Raw genomic sequence first — 25,406 nt, 5'->3', positions numbered from 1 at the left:
TTACTCACCATTGTGTGTTATACTCGATGGTTAACTTACTCACCATTGTGTGTTATACTCAATGGTTAACTTACTCTACATTGTGTGTTATACTTAATGGTTAACTTACTCACCATTGTGTGTTATACTCAATGGTGAACTTACTTACCATTGTGTGTTATACTCAATGGTTAACTTACTCACCATTGTGTGTTATACTCAGTGGTTAACTTACTCACCATTGTGTGTTATACTCGATGGTGAACTTACTCACCATTGTGTGTTATACTCAATGGTTAACTTACTCACCATTGTGTGTTATACTCAGTGGTTAACTTACTCACCATTGTGTGTTATACTCAATGGTTAACTTACTCACCATTGTGTGTTTTACTCAATGGTTAACTGGACATCTTTATGTGCTCGACGCCTCCATCATTGGTATGTGTTCATCTACAAAACCATTCTGGGTATCACTCCATCTTATCTGTCTTGTCTTTTAACAAAGAAACAAGGAAATCACAATCTTCTTTCAATGAATGTTCTGCAATTTGTCCATCCCCAAAGTAAGAACTGAACTGGGCAAGAAAGCATTTAGGTTTTCAGCAGCGAAGGCTTGGAATAACCTACAATCCAATATTCAACTTCAAACCCTTGTTACATTGAATGAGTTTAAAGCTTCTGTGAAAGGATTGCAGTCTACCTTGTCTGTATGCACATGTGTTATGTCAGCAAGTTTTAATGTTGTAAATGTCATGTTTTATGTGTTGTTTACTGTTTTTAATGTAACCTTGCTGCTGCCCTCTTGGCCAGGTCTCCCTTGGAAAAGAGATCTTTGATCTCAATGGGATTTTACCTGGTTAAATAAAGAAGAAGAAAAAAAAAAGAAAAAAACAGCTGTTTATTTGAAGTCTTAAAGAAGTCAACTATGTGTGCAGTGCAAGGTGAAATGCAGTTATGTCATCTTCTTGTCAATAACACACACATCACACTTTTGCGTGTTGTTGCTTCCTTATTTGTCATTATTCAAAGCTGATTTTAATGTGTAGCAGCGGCAGCTGAACTCAATGTGACAACGTGTCATAGTTACGTCAGTCAGCTGGAATTAAAAATACAAATAGTCGTGTCGTTAGTCCAGAATCTTCACGGTCCTCATGGGCGACATAATTAGGAACTAGTACTAAAAAATGGTACTTGGTATACATCCCTAATCTTCACCACTAAACCTTTGAAATATGCTGACATATGTGCTGCTAAAGATAAATAAACAGTAGCCATATTGAATGTTTGCCTTCATTTGACCACGTGAGGTAAGGAGGACGGCCTCTAGGTCACATGGTTACACCCCAGCAATTACACTGTTGATGATTGATGAGCATTCATTTTTAAATGGTGGTGTTAAAAAGCAAGTATATCTCCATCTTTAGTCATAAATGTGGCCCCCGGATGAACATGTGTCACAAACATTGTATTAGATGATATGTGGATGTTGTGCTTACTTGGACTGTGATGAAGCTGTGAGGACTCAGGTGCTTTGTCTTCATGCTCTTCAGTCTTCACAGAGACAACTGTCAGTGGAAACTTGCTGAGATCAGTCTCCTCCTGCCCTGGAAGAAACTCTTCCTCCTGAGTAACCCAGGGATCCTCCTCTTCTTCTTTAATGTGGGGGGGCTGTGCATCCTCCTGCTGCTGAAGGGGACGTTCTTCTTGATGAGCGTTCATCTGTTGGACGTCCGCAAGACAACACAAACAAACTTCAGCTCAGATGTGTCAAATATTTTTTAGTCTATCAAATATATTATTTTCCAAGTGGACAGACACCACTTTGTGGTGATGTTCTTCTACACATGGAATAATCATCAGCTATTGATTATTATGAATTGTGTAATTGATCTTGTTTTCTGCATTTACATAAATTATTGATAAAAAGTAACAACTTATAGAAAACCTCCTGCTGGGATTTTAATACCGTCATGACTGCATTAAGTCAGTCTGCACAGATACAAGTTTCATTGTGCTGCAGCATCGAGTGACGCCAACTCGCTCCTTCCACTACCAACCTACCAGCCAACCTTGACGTGTCACGTGCACCTCCAAAATAGTCCGACCTCACGTTAACGGTGACCAGGACTGCAGAGCTGTGGTCGGTTGGCTTTACTTTTACGCGCAATATCCTCTCCTCGTTCTTCCTTCTGTGAAAGCAACATTCTTAAACCCAACAAAAAAACAACAGAAGTGCAGCGAAGCACGTGTAACAAGTGCCATCGAGTGTGGCCGTGCGATAGTATGTTGGTTGAACCTCACTCACACCTTAAGAAATGTGCTGGCGTGAGAATATATATACACTATATTGCCAAAAGTATTTGGCCATTCGTCCAAATGATGACAATCAGGTGTCCTAATCACTTATAAAACCAAGCACTTAGGCATGGAGACTGTTTCTACAAACATTTTGTGAAAGAATGGGCCGCTCTCAGTGATTTCCAGCGTGGAACTGTCATGTGCAACAAATCCAGTCGTGGAATTTCCTCGCTCCTAAATATTCCAAAGTCAACTGTCGGCTTTATTATAAGAAAAGTGAAGAGTTTGGGAACAACAGCAACTCAGCCACCAAGTGGTAGGCCACGTAAACTGATAGAGAGGTCAGCATAGTGCAAAGACTTTCTGCACAGTCAGTTGCTACAGAGCTCCAAACTTCATGTGACCTTCCAATTAGCCCATGTACAGAACGCAGAGAGCTTCATGGAATGGCTTTCCATGGCCGAGCAGCTGCATCTAAGGCATACATCACTAAGTTCAATGCAAAGCGTGGGATGCAGTGGTGTAAAGCATGTCACCACTGGACTCTAAAGCTGTGGAGACGCCTTCTCTGGACTGATGAATCACGCTTTTCCATCTGGCAACCTGATGGACCAGTCTGGGTTTGGAGGTTGCCAGGAGAACGCTACATTTCGGACTGCATTGTGCCGAGTGTGGAATTTGGTGGAGGTGGAATTATGGTGTGGGGTTGGTTTTTCAGGAGTTGGGCTTGGCCCCTTAGTTCCAGTGAAAGGAACTTTGAATGCTCCAGGATACCAAAACATTTTGGACAATTCCATGGGATGGCACTTCAAGTTCTTATGTGAGTAAAGGCAGGTGGCCAAATACTTTTGGAAAGATAGTATATATATATATATATATATATATATATATATATATATATATATATATATATATATATATATATATATATATATATATATACATATATATCTTTTTTTTTTTTGAGAATATTTGGGTACCTCATGATTCGATTACAAACAAAATATTGATGCATGTTCAATTTGTGTACAGTATATTAAAGCCATTTTTATTATTTAACATTTATTTCATTAAATATTTACTTACATATATAATATATGTATATAATCATTTACAATTGTGCAAATAGTGTATTCGTAATAACAAGCATCAGTTGATTGAATTTTCATATGTCCGCCCGAATGCAGCTGAGATAGACTCCAGCACCCCCCCTCCCCCCCAATCCCAAAAAAAGACAAGCGGTAGGAAAATGGATGGATGGATGTCATCAAGGTAATAGAAGTGCGTGCAAACAACATAATTTGTATTTATTGCTAATAAAGTTAGCACCAACACAAAGTAGACTACTGCAATGTATGTGTAATACATTATATTACACTGTCATAATAATAATAATTTAAATTGTTATCCTGTAAAGCGTCTTTGAGTACACTGAAAAGTGCTATACCAAATAAAATGTTTTATTATTATTATTATACCATGTGACTTATTCCAGACTTAAATTACGAGACGTTTGTTCCTTTCTAGTAACAACTATTTAATGATGTTAAGCGTGACTGTACTATACAGCAAAAAAACAGTTAAGGTATTAAATAAGTCAATATAATTGTCATAGAGAACATATAAAATACACTCCTCAGACGCTCGCATTTGCTACAAATGCCTGCTAGCTGGCTAACGCTAGCACGTTAGCTTCGAACAACATAACAGGTAAATAATATAAACATATATAATGTATATTACCTCATAAGCCGCATGTACAAGAGAGGAGTGGAATATATTCTTCTTCTTGTTACACCAGCAACTCTTAAATGGGACTTTCTATTGTTCTGTGGCTGGGCGAAGGAAGTGTGCACCACTCACTATTGTCCCAGTGAAACACGTGTTTGGACAACATTTGTTCCGCGGTTGAGAACACCTCGATGACGTCACACAGGAGGAAGAACAAAACAAGCTGGCGTCTGACGGAGAATACCTTGTTTTGGTTATTATGGTTTCTTGGTCTTAATTACAACGTCCATGTGCACATGTATGTCGTTTAACAGAGTAAACGTCCTTATTCATTGTTTGTATGCGGATACATTAGTCTGAGTGCACTTTGACCTGCTAGCCTAGCCTGCTGCTTAGCTTAGCTTGTTAGCTGCTAACAAAGAGAGGCGGAAGTGATCGACACATCAAAGCAGAGATCCAATGTAAGTGTAAAGTGTTATTATTGTGTGAACATGTCTACATTAAGTAGAGATCCAATGTAAGTGTAAAGTGTTATTATTGTGTGAACATGTCTACATTAAGTAGAGATCCAATGTAAGTGTAAAGTGTTATTATTGTGTGAACATGTCTACATTAAGCAGAGATCCAATGTAAGTGTAAAGTGTTATTATTGTGTGAACATGTCTACATTAAGCAGAGATCCAATGTAAGTGTAAAGTGTTATTATTGTGTGAACATGTCTACATTAAGCAGAGATCCAATGTAAGTGTAAAGTGTTATTATTGTGTGAACATGTCTACATTAAGCAGAGATCCAATGTAAGTGTAAAGTGTTATTATTGTGTGAACATGTCTACATTAAGCAGAGATCCAATGTAAGTGTAAAGTGTTATTATTGTGTGAACATGTCTACATTAAGCAGAGATCCAATGTAAGTGTAAAGTGTTATTATTGTGTGAACATGTCTACATTAAGCAGAGATCCAATGTAAGTGTAAAGTGTTATTATTGTGTGAACATGTCTACATTAAGCAGAGATCCAATGTAAGTGTAAAGTGTTATTATTGTGTGAACATGTCTACAGTACAAATGATGTGAGTGTTGGTGAATCAGCGACTAACTGCTGCCGTTGAAGAAATATTTGTGATGTTAGAAAAAAAAAACGATAGCAGAGTATGAGGAGGAACTTTGTCCAACAAAAGAGGAGAAGGAGCGATAACATCAACATTCAAGAAACATCAAGTTGTGTTACACATCCATCCATCCATCTTCTTCTGCTTATCCGAGGTCGGGTCGCGGGGGCAGCAGTCTAAGCAGGGAAGCCCAGACTTCCCTCTCCCCAGCCGCTTCGTCCAGCTCTTCCCAGTGCATCGCGAGGCGTTCCCAGGCCAGCCGGGAAACAAATTCTACCCAACGTGTCCTGGGTCTTCCCCGTGGCCTCCTACCGGTCGTACGTGCCCATAACACCTCCCTAGGGAGGCGTTCGGGTGGCATCCTGACCAAATGCCCGAACCACCTCATCTGGCTCTTCTCGATGTGGAGGAGCAGCGGCTTTACTTTGAGCTCCTCCCGGATGACAGAGCTTCTCACCCTATCTCTAAGAGAGAGCCCCGCCACCCGGCGGAGGAAACTCATTTGGGCCGCTTGTACCCGTGATTTTGTCCTTTCGGTCATGACCCAAAGTTCATGACCATAGGTGAGGATGGGAACGTAGATCGACCGGTAAATTGAGAGCTTTGCTTTCCGGCTCAGCTTCTTCTTCACCACAACGGATCGATACAGCGTCCGCATTACTGAAGACGCCGCACCGATCCGCCTGTCCATCTCACGATCCACTCTTCCCTCACTCGTGAACAAGACTCTGAGGTACTTGAACTCCTCCACTTGGGGCAGGGTCTCCTCCCCAACCCGGAGACGGCACTCCACCCTTTTCCGGGCGAGAACCATGGACTCGGACTTGGAGGTGCTGATTCTCATCCCCCCTGAAGATCCTGGCCAGATGAAGCCATCAGGACCACATCATCTGCAAAAAGCAGAGACCTAATCCTGCAGCCACCAAACCAGATCCCCTCAACGCCTTGACTGCGCCTAGTAATTCTGTCCATAAAAGCTATGAACAGAATCGGTGCCTTGGCGGAGTCCAACCCTGACTGGAAACGTGTCCGACTTACTGCCGGCAATGCGGACCAAGCTCTGACACTGATCGTACAGGGAACGGACCGCCAGAATCAGACAGTCCGATACCCCATACTCTCTGAGCACTCCCCACAGGACTTCCCGAGGGACACGGCTGAATGCCTTCTCCAAGTCCACAAAGCACATGTAGACTGGTTGGGCAACCTCCTATGCACCCTCAAGGACCCTGCGGAGAGTATAGACCTGGTCCACAGTTCCTCCACCAGGACGAAAACCACACTGTTCCTCCTGAATCCGAGGTTAGACTATCCGGTGTAAACTCCTCTCCAGTACCCCTGAATAGACCTTCCCGGGAAGGCTGAGGATGCTTATACATATTGTTACAACAATTACTACAATAAAAACACTAACCTTATGACGGATGCTTTTGCAATTGTTCGATTTGATCTTTCACAACACCTAGTGGCCACAATAATTCATTAGTCAAGCTCATGGCGTAGAAAGTTGAACGATGCGGACAGGTTTGTTACTGGATATTTTCTATCCGACTTCTGTTTTGGAGACTTTGTGTACGTATTAAGCAACTATAATTATTTGATATGCTTAAATGTGCTGTTTTAGCTTAGCTGTTGTGTAGCTGCTAGCTCCTACAGCAGGTGTGTCCAAAGTGCAGCCCATAGCTATGTTTTTAACCGACAACAGGGAGTGTTGAAAATGTGGTATTTGCGTGTCGGTCCAATCAGCGGCAGCTACGCCCTGTTTCGTCATTGGACCTAAGTCTTTGGCTTGGTAGGCGGGACAGAGAGCAAGGGAACAATGTGGGACAGCAATGGTGTTCATCTTAAACCATGCTAGTTGTTGCAATGAAAGGTCAACATGATCAGCCACACCCTGACTTCCAACATATATAGAAGTCTAAGGCCTCCTGGTATGAGTCGTCTGACTGGTGATCATAACAGGTGGCGGTACATACGGACGCAGCTCAGTCAGCCAGGGCTTTCACTGATAGAACAGTTGGAGCAGTCCTTGTCCTTCATTCCTTCCCGGGAGGAGGCGTACCCAGTAGATGTCGGCCATTGCTGCTACTTCAGGCTGTGGTACGAGCACGAGCATGGAGGAGCCTTTGTAGTGGTGTCGCAGCTTGGTGGTCGTGCCGTCAGGTAACACCAGGAAGGTTCCTTCTGTGCAACACTGACTGCTGCTTTTTTCTCCTTGGACTCTGACTTCATATCTGGTGTTGTCCTTCAGACCTGGGCCAAGAAGCCACGTAAACCGTGGCAAGAATGTGGGCGATAAGAGTGTATGTGCGTGGGCATGAACTTGCACCCAGTTTCAACTGGAACTCAGGACATTTGATTAGTTGCACGGCCTATTCTAATCTATATTAAACATTTCTTAATCACGTCATCCTTCATTATCTTAATTATATCCCAACTTTAGCTACTTGTAAAAATGAGTGACTTATTCTAGTCCATTTATAAATAACTAGTTTTCTTAAATTATAGTCTCCTCCGTTTAACCAGACAGTCATTAGGACAAAAGACCCTGCGAGGACTTTGCCCTTTAAAAGGGAAAGCCCGAAAAAGGACAGTAATAAGATGAATTCATCACATTTGCTATGAGGCATTTTATTAATAATATATTCTGTTCTTGTTTCTTGGGGCAGTATAGTTCGGTTGGTAGAGTGGCCGTGCCAGCAACTTGAGGGTTCCAGGTTCGATCCCAGCTTCTGCCATCGTAGCTGTTGTGTCCTTGGGCAAGACATTTTACTCACCTGCTCCCAGTTAACATTGGTTTAAATGTAACTTAGGTATTGGGTTTCACTATGTAAAGCGCTTTGAGTCACTAGAGAAAAGCGCTATATAAATATATTTCACTTCACATGATATGTTTTTGTTCTGTTTTCTCATTTCAAGGGGAACTGCACTTTTTGGAATCATTCACAGTCCCTATGTAAGTTAAAGTTCAGGTCCCAACGGTAGTCCCACACTAGGTGTGGTGAAATGATCCTCTGCATTTGACCCATCCCCAAGTTCACCCCCTGGGAGGTGTGAGCAGTGGAGGCCGCGCTCGGGAATCATTTGGTGATTTAACCCCCAACCCTTGATGCTGAGTGCCAAGCAAGGAGGCAATGGGTCCCATTTTTATAGTCTTTGGTATGACTCGGCTGGGGTTTGAACTCCCGACTTTCCAGTGTCAGGGCAGACACTCTAACCCCAAGGCCACTGAGCAGGTCGATGGTTAATGCATCCTCAATAGAAAATAAACCTTCGCAAAAGTTAGCTAACAATTGAGTCATTAGTAGCCGCTCTATTCTGCCTATAAAGTGCTCTAAATAACATCCTAAAACCTTCATCAACATTTTAAATACACACTGTAAGTATATATGTAATGTAGTAACATTCTTAATAACATGTCATATTTACATATCTTGCTCATTTTAAGCATACAATGTCTGCTCTCACTGGGATGCCGACTGATGAGATGTTCATATCTTCCCCTTTAGATGAAGAATTAATCCTCACAAAGGGTTAAAAAAGGGTGGGTGCAAAAGAGCATATTTCCGTGTCTTTCTTGCCATCTTCAGGTCTAAGTTGAATGTCAAAGTTGACCAAGTTCTCGGTTTATGTCCACAACCTTCACCATATAAATGAGAGGCATGATTTATAATCTAGAATTAGCTTTCACCATCTTAGAGGCGATAAAGCAGCTCAGTATGTCAATATAGCAGCATAAGCTAGTTATTTCTGTGATCAATGCGCCGCTAAAAGTAGGTCCTTAACGTTAGCGCTTATAATAACAATATCGCTAATACTTGGTTATTATTCAGGTCACAAAATGTAAATGGAGTATTGTTGGCAGTTTTTGGATGGTTATTTGGAGGACTTTGTGGGTCTAATAGAGGAGCTCCCATTGACTCCAATGTTAGCTGATTTTTGCTCATGTTTCTTCACTAATTATAATTCATGAAAATGAAAAACATATGTCTTACATAAGGATTGTGAATGATAGGCGACATTTAAAAAAAGTGCAGTTTCCTTTGAATTTGTCAGATAAGTAAACAGTCCTTCAAATTAAAGATGAAAAAGGTTGTTTATAGATATTATCCACAATGAAGTTACAGTAAAAACTAAGCACACAAGGGAAAGTACATTCATATACACATGAAGTACACATATGTGTAAGAATCATGTTAACCACTAGAATATCGTCTCGTTCTCCTAAAACCAATATCGAGTATTCTTTGGTGAGCTGACCGTATCGTCACACCCTTAGTTAAAAGCACACCATCCCCATGACATGACAATTCCACGTGATGTAGAACAGGAGTACCACATTTTAAACATATACACTAAGGGTGTAACGGTACACAAAAATTTCGGTTCGGTACGTACCTCGGTTTAGAGGTCACGGTTCGGTTCATTTTTGGTACGGTAAGAAAACAACAAAATATACATTTTCTGGTTATTTATTTGCCAAAATGTGTAAACAATGGCTTTATCCTTTTAACATTGCTTTAAAATAGCTCTGTGAGTGATGGATGTGAGCCACCACTAGGCTGATCAGTGCAACAGCAGGCAGTCATGAATGCTAAGCATAACAATAACATACATATACACACAGGGTCCATTGCCAGGGTTAATGTGGTCAACATATATCAATCAATCAATCAATGTTTATTTATATAGCCCTAAATCACAAGTGTCTCAAAGGGCTGCACAAGCCACAACAACATCCTTGGTTCAGAGCCCACAAAAGGGCAAGGAAAAACTCACAACCCAGTGGGACGTTGATGTGAATGAGAGGACCGCAGATGTGGGTGACCCCCCGCCCCCCTCTAGGGGAGACCGGATGCAATGGACGTCGAGTGGGTCTAGTATAATATTGTGAAAGTCCAGTCCATAGTAGATCTAACATAATAGTGAGAGTCCAGTACATAGTGGGGCCAGCCGGAGACCATCCCGAGCGGAGACGGATCAGCAGCGCAGAGATGTCCCGAACCGATGCACAGGTCCACCCCGGGTCCCGACTCTGGACATATATATATATATATATATATATATATATATATATATATATATATATATATATATAAAATGAAAACTAAATAAGATAAGGCTCAGACTTGGTTTCTTAACAAAACCTTTCTACATATAAAGTGCAACATTAAACTGCTTCAAGTTGTTGCTCAGATTAAATAAAATGACAAAACTTTTCTTCTACATACAAAAAGTGCAACATTAAACAGTTTCAAGTCAACTCATCCTCAGATTAACTTTTCTTTTCCCCCCTCAGCCTTTAACCCTGGTGACTTTCACTCAATCTTCATGTTTTTTGCCAGAAAAATCAGTTTATCCACATTGTGTGCTTAATAGCAGACCTGCTTGCAGTTACAATGTCTCCAGCTGTGGAAAATACCCTTTCGCTGGGCACGGAGGTAGCAGGTATGGCGAGGTAGTGCCTGGCTAACTTGGCAGTAAGGGGATATATATGGGCTCATTGTTCTTCCACCATAGAAGTGGCTCAAAATATAGATTTTAATGCAATATGGTCTTAAAACTGCTGCTATAAAAACACCAACGGCATTCGTTATTGCTTTAGCCCTGCATGACTTGCCGAGGAGAGGCTGCTTGAATGTGGTGGTAGCTGTGTTTGTTCGTCTTTCTCTTCGTTGAAGCAATGTTATCCATTGTTGTATCGCACCGCAAAGCCGAAGTGTTCCCAAACGGGAGATCTTAACGAGGAAAGAGGGTCTTCCAGCTCTGGCTTTTACATGTTGTAGTAGCCCGGTCGCTGCTAGCATGCCGTGTGTTGTGCCTCGGTGTGCATTGTTTACACAACGTGCGGTGCGCTACTTAATATGTTCCTGTGGAAACTCGTTCGGTACACCGCCGAACCAAACCGAACCCCCCGTACCGAAACGGTTCAATACAAATACACTTACTGTTACACCCTTAATACACACACATCTGAAGAATATAAAAAATAAATATATTTGGTGGGCCAAACAAAATGACTCGGTGAACCAATGTTTGGTATGGGCGATATGACCTCAAATCTATATCCTAATAACAATATATGTTTTGATATATCATTTGGTATATGATTGATAATAGAAGAATTTCACAACTGGTTACAAAGGCTCCTAATTTGGCAGCTGACATATGCAGTAACATATTGTGTCATTTATAATTGTATTATTTTGTCCAAACAATTATTATTAATGTACTTGTTTATTTACTGTTAATATCTGGTTACTTTCTTTGAGAAAATAATACTGCAAATGATGTAATATTTTACTGCATATTTCAGCAACTAAATTAGGAGCCTGTGTAGCCTGTTTTAAAATGGTTCTATTAGTAATTCTATATGAAATAATATATCGCAAAATCAATTTTAAACCATATCGTCTATCCATAGTAAAAAGTCCTGTCGTCCTGGTTTGTTTTTATTTTCCTGTGCATAATGTTGTAAAGAGCAGCGTGTTTGTGCGTCACTGAGATTTCAAGACAGTTCATACGAGAACTTGTTTTTCCTAAGTGCATGTAAAAGTACTGAATGCATTGTGTGACTGAGCAGAGATGGTGTGTTTGTCTTGCAGACGTCTGTGAAGAACATCTTCATCCTGAGCAACAGCAGTGGAGCTTCAGGATGGAGCCACAGCCCTCCCACATTAAGAAGGAAGAGGAATACCCACTCATCTCCCATTTTAAAGAAGAAGAGGAGGACCCACTGACCCATTACTTTAAAGAGGAAGCGGTGGACCCACTGAGCCCTCACATTAAAGAGGAAGAGGAGGAACACAGCATCAGTCAGGAAGGAGATCATATTGAAGGACTGGTGGAGTTCCCAGTGACTGGTGTCCCTGTGAAGAGTGAAGATGATGAGGTCAAAGGTGAAAGTGAGGAGAAGAGAGAGGCGGAGCCTCCAAGCAGCAGCTCAACACAACACATGACAACAGAAGCTGATGGAGACCACTGTGGAGGATCACAAGCAGACAAGATCTTAGCTCCACTATCAGATAGTGAGGACACAACGTCACACTCTCCTGACACTGATGATGAAGACTCTAAAGATAATAAGACATGTCACACTGACAACACTCACTTCACATGTTCTCACTGTCACAAAACTTTTAAATACCATAGTGATCTGAAAAGACACATGAGAACACACACTGGAGAAAAAACTTTTATCTGTTCAATCTGTAGTAAAGGTTTTGTAGAAAGTCACACATTGAAAGTACACATGAGAACACACACTAGTGAAAAAACTTTTTCTTGTTCAATCTGTGGTAAAGGTTTTACACAATGGCAATCTTTCAAAAAACACTTGAGAACACACACTGGTGAAAAACCCTTTTCCTGTTCAACCTGTGGTAAAGGTTTTACACAAAGTCAACATTTGAAAGGACACATGAGAACACACACTGGTGAAAAACCCTTTTCCTGTTCAAACTGTGGTAAAGGTTTTACTAAAAGTCAATATTTGAAAGTACACATGAGAACACACACTGGTGAAAAACCTTTTTCCTGTTCAACTTGTGGTAAAGAGTTTACACAAAGTCAGAGTGTGAAAATGCACATGAGAAAACACACTGGTGAAAAACCTTTTTCTTGTTCAACTTGTGGTAAAGGTTTTACACAAAGGCAATCTTTGAAAAGACACATGAGAAGACACCCAGGAGAGAAAGTGTGTAGTTGCAGTGTGTGTGGTGAAAGATTGTCTTCTAAGTACCAGTGTAAGAAACACAAGTGTGCTGGTGAGAACAGCAGCAGCAAATGAAACTGCAGGATTTGAAATAAACTGTCAAGACTTTAATGTTGACTTTCTAACAACATCAGCACATATAACATGTGTGACATCATTGTTGTTTGTGTAACTATCTTTTTAATATGCTTCTACATTTATAGATTAGATAGTTTAAAATATGGAAGTATTCCATATTTGTATTTCTACTTGTTAATAATCCCATAGATTAGCCCCTCTTTATAATATACATATTTACTAGGTTAGGGTTAGGGGCGATTGCATGGAGGACACAAACAGTTTTTGGCCGTGCGTGTGGTGACAATGTTCCATTCATACATGATGTTCTATAGCCTACATTTCATCTCCTTTTCATAGCTTCAAATAAAGAGATTGTCATATCCAAACATATTAACACATTCAATCATTTGCACGCCTCAAACTAGTCAACACAGTCACCCTCACTATCAGCTTAAAGGTAAAGGCTGTACAACTACCATAACTCAACCTGTACTACTACCATAAGTCAACTTAACTACTACCATAACTCAACCTGTACTACTACCATAAGTCAACTTAACTACTACCATAACTCAACCTGTACTACTATCATAAGTCAACTTAACTACTACCATAAGTCAACTTAACTACTACCATAACTCAACCTGTACTACTATCATAAGTCAACTTAACTACTACCATAACTCAACCTGTACTACTACCATAAGTCAACTTAACTACTACCATAACTCAACCTGTACTACTATCATAAGTCAACTTAACTACTACCATAAGTCAACTTAACTACTACCATAACTCAACCTGTACTACTATCATAAGTCAACTTAACTACTACCATAAGTCAACTTAACTACTACCATAACTCAACCTGTACTACTATCATAAGTCAACTTAACTACTACCATAACTCAACCTGTACTACTACCATAAGTCAACTTAACTACTACCATTACTCAACCTGTACTACTATCACAAGTCAACTCAACAACTACCATAACTCAACCTGTACTACTACCATAAGTCAACTTAACTACTACCATTACTCAACCTGTACTACTATCACAAGTCAACTCAACAACTACCATAACTCAACCTGTACTACTACCATAAGTCAACTTAACTACTACCATAACTCAACCTGTACTACTACCATAAGTCAACTTAAATACTACCATAACTCAACCTGTACTACTATCACAAGTCAACTTAACTACTACCATAACTCAACCTGTACTACTACCATAAGTCAACTTAACTACTACCATAACTCAACCTGTACTACTATCATAAGTCAACTTAACTACTACCATAACTCAACCTGTACTACTACCATAAGTCAACTTAACTACTACCATTACTCAACCTGTACTACTATCACAAGTCAACTCAACAACTACCATAACTCAACCTGTACTACTACCATAAGTCAACTTAACTACTACCATTACTCAACCTGTACTACTATCACAAGTCAACTCAACAACTACCATAACTCAACCTGTACTACTACCATAAGTCAACTTAACTACTACCATAACTCAACCTGTACTACTACCATAAGTCAACTTAAATACTACCATAACTCAACCTGTACTACTATCACAAGTCAACTTAACTACTACCATAACTCAACCTGTACTACTACCATAAGTCAACTTAACTACTACCATAACTCAACCTGTACTACTACCATAAGTCAACTTAACTACTACCATAACTCAACCTGTACTACTATCATAAGTCAACTCAACAACTACCATAACTCAACCTGTACTACTACCATAAGTCAACTTAACTACTACCATAACTCAACCTGTACTACTATCATAAGTCAACTAAACTACTACCATAACTCAACCTGTACTACTACCATAAGTCAACTTAACTACTACCATAACTCAACCTGTACTACTATCATAAGTCAACTCAACAACTACCATAACTCAACCTGTACTACTACCGTAAGTCAACTTAAATACTACCATAACTCAACCTGTACTACTACCATAAGTCAACTTAACTACTACCATAACTCAACCTGTACTACTACCATAAGTCAACTTAACTACTACCATAACTCAACCTGTACTACTATCATAAGTCAACTTAACTACTACTATAACTCAATCTGTACTACTATCATAAGTCAACTCAACAACTACCATAACTCAACCTGTACTACTACCATAAGTCAACGTAACTACTACCATAACTCAACCTGTACTACTATCACAAGTCAACTTAACTACTACCATAACTCAACCTGTACTACTATCATAAGTCAACTCAACAACTACCATAACTCAACCTGTACTACTACCATAAGTCAACTTAACTACTACCATAACTCAACCTGTACTACTATCACAAGTCAACTTAACTACTACCATAACTCAACCTGTACTCCTACCATAAGTCAACTTAACTACTACCATAACTCAACCTGTACTCCTACCATAAGTCAACTTAACTACTACCATAACTCAACCTGTACTACTACCATAAGTCAACTTAACTACTACCATAACTCAACCTGTACTACTACCATAAGTCAACTTAAATACTACCATAACTCAACCTGTACTACTATCATAAGTCAACTTAACTACTACCATAACTCAACCTGTACTACTATCATAAGTCAACTCAACAACTACCATAACTCAACCTGTACTACTACCATAAGTCAACTTAACTACTACCATAACTCAACCTGTACTACTACCATAAGTCAACTTAAATACTACCATAACTCAACCTGTACTACTATCACAAGTCAACTTAACTACTACCATAACTCAACCTGTACTACTACCATAAGTCAACTTATGGAGTTATTTTCCAATATGTGTGTTCATTTAGTTGTCACAGTGTAGTCAGACAAATGTAAAAATGAGTCATTTAGAAGTTGAAGTTTGAATCTGTCTCACCTTCATTATAAAGCAGAAAAAGGCTGAGAAGAGATTGAATGAAAACATGCCTTGCTCTGAAATGCTGTCAGGACTGACTTCTACCATTTCAAGAATGACGTCTTCCACCAGCGTTAGTGTTGGGAATAACAGAAGATGTAATATGGATGATATTATCTGATGACTAATCACAACTACACATTATTTCAAATGAGATCAAGGTTAATGACATCATAGTTTAACTGTAAATAATTGCAACACTCCAATTTTGATGACATCTTTAAAAAATGGTGAAATATAAAAAGAAGAAATACAATATACTATTACACCAGCATGTTTTGTAAGTCTTTCCATTTGATCATTTGGAAATGCTAAATGTACTATTGTATATTCAAATAAATCACCCCCATCATGTTTCTTTATGGGCAATTTTGACTATTAGTTTTTAAAATGTGTTGTGAATAATGGAGCTGTATTCATTTTGTTTGTATTTAAAAATGGTTTAGACATGTTTAAAGGGGAACATTATCACAATTTCAGAAGGGTTAAAACCATTAAAAATCAGTTCCCAGTGGCTTATTTTATTTTTCAAAGTTTTTTTCAAAATTTGACCCATCACGCAATATCCCTAAAAAAAGCTTCAAAGTGCCTGATTTTAACCATCGTTATATACACCCGTCCATTTTCCTGTGACGTCACATAGTGATGCCAACACAAACAAACATGGCGGGTAGAACAGCAAGCTATAGCGACATTAGCTCGGATTCAGACTCGGATTTCAGCGGCTTAAGCGATTCAACAGATTACGCATGTATTGAAACGGATGGTTGTAGTGTGGAGGCAGGTAGCGAAAACCAAATTGAAGAAGAAACTGAAGCTATTGAGCCATATCGGTTTGAACCGTATGCAAGCGAAACCGACGAAAACGACACGACAGCCAGCGACACGGGAGAAAGCGAGGACGAATTCGGCGATCGCCTTCTAACCAACGATTGGTATGTGTTTGTTTGGCATTAAAGGAAACTAACAACTATGAACTAGGTTTACAGCATATGAAATACATTTGGCAACAACATGCACTTTGAGAGTGCAGACAGCCCAGTTTTCATCAATTAATATATTCTGTAGACATACCCTCATCCGCTTTCTTTTCCTGAAAGCTGATCCATCCAGTTTTGGAGTTGATGTCAGCAGGCCAGGGAAGCTAGGGTCGATATTCTTCTCTTGATCATCTTCGGTGGCATAAGGGACGGTGTGAGCCAAGACATCCAGGGGGTTTAACTCGCTCATCTGCGGGAAGAAACTGCCGCCATTGCTTGCCGTGCTACCGAGGTCCTTTGTCCCTGAATAGCTCACACACTCCGGCAGATTCAATGGGGGTCTGGCGGCAGATTTCTTTGACTTTATGATTGGAAATGCATCTGCTTTGAGTGTCGCAGGATATCCACACATTCTTGCCATCTCTGTCGTAGCATAGCTTTCGTCGGTAAAGTGTGCGGGACAAACGTCCAATTTCTTGCCACTTTGGCATCTTTGGGCCACTGGTGCAACTTGAATCCGTCCCTGTTGGTGTTGTTACACCCTCCGACAACACACCGACGAGGCATGATGTCTCCAAGGTACGGAAAACAGTCGAAAAAACGGAAAATAACAGAGCTGATTTGACTCGGTGTTTGAGAAAATGGCGGATTGCTTCCCGATGTGACGTCACAACGTGACGTCATCGCTCCGAGAGCGAATAATAGAAAGGCGTTGAATTCGCCAAAATTCACCCATTTAGAGTTCGGAAATCGGTCAAAAAAATATATGGTCTTTTTTCTGCAACATCAAGGTATATATTGACGCTTACATAGGTCTGCTGATAATGTTCCTCTTTAAAGAAAAAAAAATCAATGGGTGGATGGAACTCAAATTTCTGTGGCTGCAACTTTGAATAATAATTGTTGTAATTAATTTGAAGTAATGGAAATATTTCAAATGAGATGGAATAATGGAAAGCATTATTATGACAGAAATTGTCAATCATCCATGCTGTTGTCTCCAGCAGTTGAGAGCGTCTCACTGGGCTCTCTAAACAAGCTGTAGAGCAGCTGCAGTACATCCACAATGCTGCTGCTCCAGTCCTGACACAACCCGCAAATATGAGCATATTAGTAGTTTGCTCAGAAGAATAGAGTGTAAAACATCTCTGCTGTTGTACTAGTATATGTTCATCTTCTTCTATGACATGCTAGAGTCACATGAACCATTCCCAGCTCTGGGAACCTCAGTGAGTGTTCTCCTGCTGGTGGCCGGAGTCATGTTTCACTTTTATGCTCCTAAAATCTACAATCATATTCCTAAAGATGTGAGACAGGCATTAACATTGGCAAAGTTCAAATCCAGCCTGAAAACACTTACTAAACCAATAAGAAAACTGACAAATATCTCATCTACACACGTTGGAAGTATAAAAACACTTCAATTTAGATTATAACATAAGACAAATGATGGTTGACCCTGACTCTAGGTACCAACAGGAGACCACTCATTGAAGTTCCCAGAGCAGGAGATGCTTCATATGGCTCTCACATGTCAGAGATGTACTTTGGCACAAGACCAATGAAACACTTGCACACAAGCAGAGCTGTTTGAAGGCCTGCTGAAATGAAATGTTCTTATTTCAACGGGGATAGCAGATCCATTCTATGTGTCATACTTGATCATTTCGCAATATTGCCATATTTTTGCTGAAAGGATTTAGTAGAGAACATCGACGATAAAGTTTGCAACTTTTGGTCGCTGATAAAAAAAAGCCTTACCTGTACCGGAAGTAGCGTGACGTCACAGGTTGTAGAGCTCCTCACATCTGCACATTGTTTACACCAGCAGCGAGAGCGATTGGGACCGAGAAAGCGACGATTACCCCATTAATTTGAGCCAGGATGAAAGATTTGTGGATGAGGAACGTGAGAGTGAAGGATTAGAGTGCAGTGCAGGACGCATCTTTTTTTCCCTCTGACCGTAACTTAGGTACAAGGGCTCATTGGATTCCACACGTTCTCCTTTTACTATTGTGGATCACGGATTTGTATTTTAAACCACCTCGGAAACTATATCCTCTTGAAAATGAGAGTCGAGAACGCGAAATGGACATTCACAGTGACTTTTATCTCCACGACAATACATCGGCAAAACACTTTAGCTACGAAGCTAACGTGATAGCATCATGCTTAACTGCAGATAGAAACAAAATAAATAAGCCCCTGATTGGAAGGATAGACAGAATATCAACAATACTACCAAACCCTGGACCTGTAACCACACGGTTAATGCTGTACCGCCTGTCGAAGCCTAGCAAAGCTGTTGCTAACAACGCCATTGACGCTAACTTAGCTACGGGACCTCGACAGAGCTGTGCTAAAAACACTAGCTCTCCACCTACGCCAGCTGTCATCTGCTCATCAACACCCGTGCTCACCTGCGTTCCAGCGATCGACGGCGCGACGAAGGACTTCACCCGATCATCGATGCGGTCGGCGGCCCGGAGACGGAGGAAGTCAACCCAGACAGGTGAGGACAGCGGCGCGGCGGCGGCAGGCATTGTAGCTTTCGGCGACACCCTGGCAAGTAAGCAAGAAACATATATTTCCCCAAAGTTACGTACGTGACATGCAGAGGTGGGTAGAGTAGCCAGAAATTGTACTCAAGTAAGAGTACTGTTACTTTAGAGATTTATTACTCAAGTAAAAGTAAGGAGTAGTCACCCAAATATTTACTTGAGTAAAAGTAAAAAGTATGTTGTGAAAAAACTACTCAAGTACTGAGTAACTGATGAGTAACATACACACACACACACACACACATATATATATATATATATATATATATATATATATATATATATATATATATGTATACATACATTGATATATACAGTATATAATTTATATTTATTATTTTTGTTTACATGTTAAAGGTGTTTTAATGAATATACATGCATGTTTAACACATATATATTCCTTTCTTTCATGAAAACAAGAGTATAAGTTGGTGTATTACCTGATTCTGATGACTTGCATTGATTGTAATCAGACAGTAGTGATGATAACGTCCACGTTTTCAAATGGAGGAGGAAAAAAGTTCCTCCTTTCTGTCTAATACCACATGAAAGTGGTTGGTTTTTGGCTTCTTATTTGTCCAGCTTCCATATTCGTTTTTATACACTTTACAAGAAATACATTGGCGGCAAACTCCGTAGCTTGCTAGCTTGTTTGCACTGGCTTTCGGAGACTCTTATTTTGAAAGCGCAGGCGCGATGGAGCGGCACTTTTATTGTGAAGACAGGAACTGTGCAGTCAGTCTTTAGGCTTTTGACGGGATGTACGGTTAAAATAAAAAATGGTCTTTTTTCCTTCACACTTTTGATTGATTGATTGGAACTTGTATTAGTAGATTGCACAGTACAGTACTTATTCCGTACAATTGACCACTAAATGGTAACACCCCAATACGTTTTTCAACTTGTTTAAGTCAGGTCATGTGACCGCCTGGCTCTGTTTGATTGGTCCAACGTCACCAGTGACTGCATTTGATTGGTGGAACGGAGTGAACGTCACTAGTGACTGCATTTTATTGGTGGAACGGAGTGAAACGTCACCAGTAACGCAGGCACTATGAAGGTCTGTCTGACAGACCAAAACAAACAAAGCGTGCATTAACAGATGGATAAAAAATTAGTAGCGAGTAGCGAGCTGAATGTAGATAAAAGTAGCGGAGTAAAAGTAGCGTTTCTTCTCTATAAATATACTCAAGTAAAAGTAAAAGTAAGTTGCATTAAAACTACTCTTAGAAGTACAATTTATCCCAAAACTTACTCAAGTAGATGTAACGGAGTAAATGTAGCGCGTTACTACCCACCTCTGGTGACATGCACATAGCGACACGCACGTACGGGCAAGAGATCAAATGTTTGGAAGCCAAAGCTGTAGTCACGGTCACGCATCTGCTATCCAAGTCAAAGTCCTCCTGGTTGTGTTGCTGCAGCCAGACGCTAATACACGATCCCACCTACAGCTTTCTTCTTTGCTGTCTCCATTGTTCATTGAACAAATTGCAAAAGATTCACCAACACAGATGTCCACAATACTGTGGAATTTTGCGATGAAAACAGAGCTGTTTGTATTGGATACAATGGTGTCCCAATACTTCCACTTCAACCCGTGACGTCACGCGCAAACGTCATCATACCTAGACGTTTTCAACCGGAAGTTTCCTGGGAAATTTAAAATTGCATTGGCATGTGTTGCAATGTTAAGATTTCATCATTGATATATAAACTATCAGACTGGTAGTAGTGGCTTTCAGTAGGCCTTTAAGAACCTTCTTAAAACCCATTTTTATTCACTGGCTTTTAACCCAGCATGAGATGTAAACTGTTTTTAACTTTTTTAACCGTTTTTAACTTTTTAACTGCTTTTTATCTAACAAATTGTTCTTAGGATAATTTGTATTTGCTTTATCAATGTGTATTTTACTTCTGTTTTAAATGTTATTTTTTAGTCTGTGCTTTGCCTCTATTTCTTTGTGGTGTTCAGCCCTTTGTTCTTCAACTGTGCTTCTTTTTAAAGGGCTTTATAAATAAAGTTGGTATGGTATGTGTTAAGGTGTTTGAGCTTAATGGAGCTCTTTATGCGTGCACATGAACGACACTTTCATCGAGTCCGATCATCAACGTCCTCTCACCGAGGATACTTTATTCTTCTTCTTCTGTTGAACACACAACTGCTGCGGTGTTAAACACTACACAGCACCAGAGCGCCCCAAGTGGAGAACATGCGCTACAACATCCAGCCTCTACAACAAAGCTCCACAGAGTAAGAGCGCAGATATATACAATCTTAACACCCCCACTCGCTATTAGCTCACTGTGTTAAACCAATTTGTAAACAATATTTCAAGAACATCTTCCATCATCCTGTTTTGTTAAGATCCCTCCTTCTAGTCTTTATCCCAAAATGCCAAACATATTCTGTGAAAAACATTTCAACTTCTGTTTAGTAGCTGGTTTTGTCAGGATATCAGCAACCATTTGATCTGTTGGGCAATATTCCAGTAATACCCTACCAGTAGCAACAATGTCTCTTATGAAATGGTATTTCACATCAATGTGTTTGCATCTTTGTCTGTTAACAGGATTTTTAGTGAGTGCAATCGTACCTTGGTTATCTTCGTACACTTTTGTTTTAACATATTGATAGTTATCAAGTCCTTTTAGTAGCTGTTCAATGTAAAGACACTCCTGTATAGCTGAAGCTAACGAAATGTACTCTGCTTCACAGGTAGAAAGAGCTACTGTTGGTTGTTTTCTTGTCTTCCATGAAATGAATGAACTGCCTTCACACAACGTTGCACAATAGCCTGATGTGCTACGTCTGTCTGTTTCATTTGATGCCCAACTTGCATCACAGTAAACTGTCAGACCGAGTCTTTCAGTTACATTCTTCTTGAAGTTAAGTCCTTGTTCTGATGTACCTTTTAGGTATCTGAATACATGTTTCACTGTATTCCAATGTTCCATAGTAGGTTCATTAAAGTCTTGAGATAGTTTACTCACAACAAAGCTTATGTCAGGTCGAGTGCATGTGGATAAGTCAATTAAACTTCCCACTGCTTCTCTGTACTGTCTTGGTTGTTTCAACTTTTCAGCATTTTCTGCGTAATCAAGTTTTGGTTCACAAGGAGTTTCTCTTGGTTTACAATTTTCCATATCAAACCTTTGTAAAACCTTTTTCACATATCTCTCTTGTGACATTTTGACTAGTCCATTTGTTTGTGCAAAGTCTATTCCTAAGAAATGTTTTAGGATTCCCAAATCCTTCATTTTGAATCTCTGAGTTAACATTCTTTTTACATCCCGCATTGATTTTTCACTTGAAGCAACTAAAATAAGGTCATCTACCCAAATAATAAGTATTACCTTTTGACCATATTTTTCTCTTGTATACACACAATGATCTGCATCAATTCATTTTCACATAAATGGGTGTGTAACACTGTATTCCAGTTTCTGCCCGACTGTTTGAGTCCATACAATGATTTGTTCAGTTTACATACCAGTTTTTCACCAGTGTTAGAGATTTTCTCGTATCCTTGTGGTTGTTCTAAATAGATTTCACAGTCTATGGGTGCGTGCAGATACGCGGTCTTCACGTCCATCTGATGTAAGATTAAGTCCTCCTGTGCCGCCTTCTGCATGAGAATTCTTACACTTAACATGTCAGCTGTCGGTGAAAACGTCGCTTCGTAATCTGTTCCTACTTTCTGGTCGTATCCTTTGGCAACAAATCTCGCCTTATATTTATTAGATGCATCTGTGTCTGTTTTGAGTGCATAAACCCACTTCGCTTTTAAAGCTCGCTTACCTGGTGGTAAGTCAGTCAACTGGAATGTGTCATTTTCCACTAGTGAGTTCATCTCCTCATCCATGGCGTTTTTCCAGTGCATTGACTTGGATGATAACACGGCTTCCTGATAAGTTTCTGGAATGTCACAAACTGCTCGATAACAGAAATCAACGCATGTTTGTAATCTGTCCAATGAATCATCAGTCTCAAAATCTTGTAAATAAACTGGCTTTTGTTTTATCCTGAATGGATTCTTTCTGATTTCTGTTTCGGCATTTGCCGCTGACTGTTCCACATCTTCCTGCTCATTTAAATCCTCAGTTTTGTTTTCAGGTTGAACTCTGTCTTCATCCTTCTGGTCACTGTCACAGACTACATTGTCTCTGTTTCCAATGTCATGTCCTGCGTATGGCTCCCAAGTTTGTGTCTCTCTCTCTACACTTGTTTTGGTTGCGAATCTCACCAATCTGATCTTTTGGACCTTTTCCATTTCTGGATAATATACAAGGAAGGCTGGGCTGTTTTTATCATATCCTATGAAAATGCCCTGCTCACTTTTGGAGTCTAGTTTTCCTTTTTCTTGTTTGTAACTAAAACATGTAGACCCAAACTTTTGCATTTGTGACACATTTGGTACTTTTCCTGTAAGTAACTCATATGCTGTTTTCTTTGTCCGTCTATTGTAACACCTGTTTCTAACATGAGCTGCTGTTTGAATGGCATAGTTCCACACATAGTTTGGTAGTTTGCTTTCTATCAGTAAGCATCTAGCCATGTCAAACAGTGTTCGCCATTCTCTGTCTGCTGTGCCATTTTGGTGTGGTGAATAAGGCTCATGTCTTATTTTGTTCTTTGTTAGTAACATTTGGAACTCTCTGTTTGTAAACTCAGTGCCGTTGTCTGAACGTATACACTTCACATCTCCATAGGGTGCTACATCTGCTAAGAACTTTTCTGTTGCAGCTACTGCATCACTTTTTGACTTAAGAAAATATACTAATACAGCACCTGAATAGTCATCTGTGCGTATTTGTGTCCTTCTATGCTTTCAGTTTTCATTGGCCCTGCTAGGTCTGTATGGATTAACTCCAGGGGTTTATTTGCTTTAGCATCTAGCTCCCTATTCCTCATTTGGGTAAACTTGCCTTTTGTACATATTTCACACATCTGATCTGGCTTAACAACATTTCCCTTAATTACCATACCTTTGTCCACAGTTTGGAGTTTGATTACATCCTCATAGTTGCAGTGCCCTAGAATCTTGTGCCATGTTTGTACGTCATGACAAACTTTACACTGATCTTCATTTGCATTAACAGTTGATAGATAATATAGCTTCTCATTTTCGTTTATTTTAAAGGGGAACATTATCATCAGACCTATGTAAGCGTCAATATATACCTTGATGTTGCAGAAAAAAGACCATATATTTTTTAACTCTAAATGGGTGAATTTTGGCGAATAAAACGCCTTTCTAATATTCGCTCTCGGAGCAATGACGTCACCACGTGACGTCACATCGGGAAGCAATCCGCCATTTTCTCAAACACCGAGTCAAATCAGCTCTGTTATTTTCCGTTTTTTCGACTGTTTTCCGTACCTTGGAGACATCATGCCTCGTCGGTGTGTTGTCGGAGGGTGTAACAACACGAACAGGGACGGATTCAAGTTGCACCAGTGGCCCAAAGATGCGAAAGTGGCAAGAAATTGGACGTTTGTTCCGCACACTTTACCGACGAAAGCTATGCTACGACAGAGATGGCAAGAATGTGTGGATATCCTGCGACACTCAAAGCAGATGCATTTCCAACGATAAAGTGAAAGAAATCTGCCGCCAGACCCCCATTGAATCTGCCGGAGTGTGTGAGCAATTCAGGGACAAAGGACCTCGCTAGCACGGCAAGCAATGGCGGCAGTTTGTTCCCGCAGACGAGCGAGCTAAACCCCCTGGATGTCTTGGCTCACACCGTCCGGAAGATGATCAAGAGAAGAATATCGACCCTAGCTTCCCTGGCCTGCTGACATGAGGGTATGTCTACAGAATATATTAATTGATGAAAATTGGGCTGTTTGCACTCTCAAAGTGCATGTTATTGCCAAATGTATTTCATATGCTGTAAACCTAGTTCATAGTTGTTAGTTTCCTTTACTGCCAAACAAACACATACCAATCGTTGGTTAGAAGGCGATCGCCGATTTCGTCCTCGCTTTCTCCCG

At 40.0% G+C, this 25,406-nt stretch overlaps 1 protein-coding gene across 2 annotated transcripts in view; it reads right to left on the bottom strand.

Annotated features, from left to right (window-relative positions):
* Positions 1-25,406, bottom strand: part of LOC133570505 (uncharacterized) — a 490,167-nt gene that overhangs the window by 332,915 nt on the left and 131,846 nt on the right. The window lies entirely within an intron of this gene.

The sequence above is a fragment of the Nerophis lumbriciformis genome, linkage group LG28 (genome assembly GCF_033978685.3).
Source record: "Nerophis lumbriciformis linkage group LG28, RoL_Nlum_v2.1, whole genome shotgun sequence".
Taxonomy (NCBI): Eukaryota; Metazoa; Chordata; class Actinopteri; order Syngnathiformes; family Syngnathidae; genus Nerophis; species Nerophis lumbriciformis.
The sequence above is the reverse complement of the archived record's forward strand: the minus strand, read 5'-3'. Positions and strand labels throughout refer to the sequence as shown.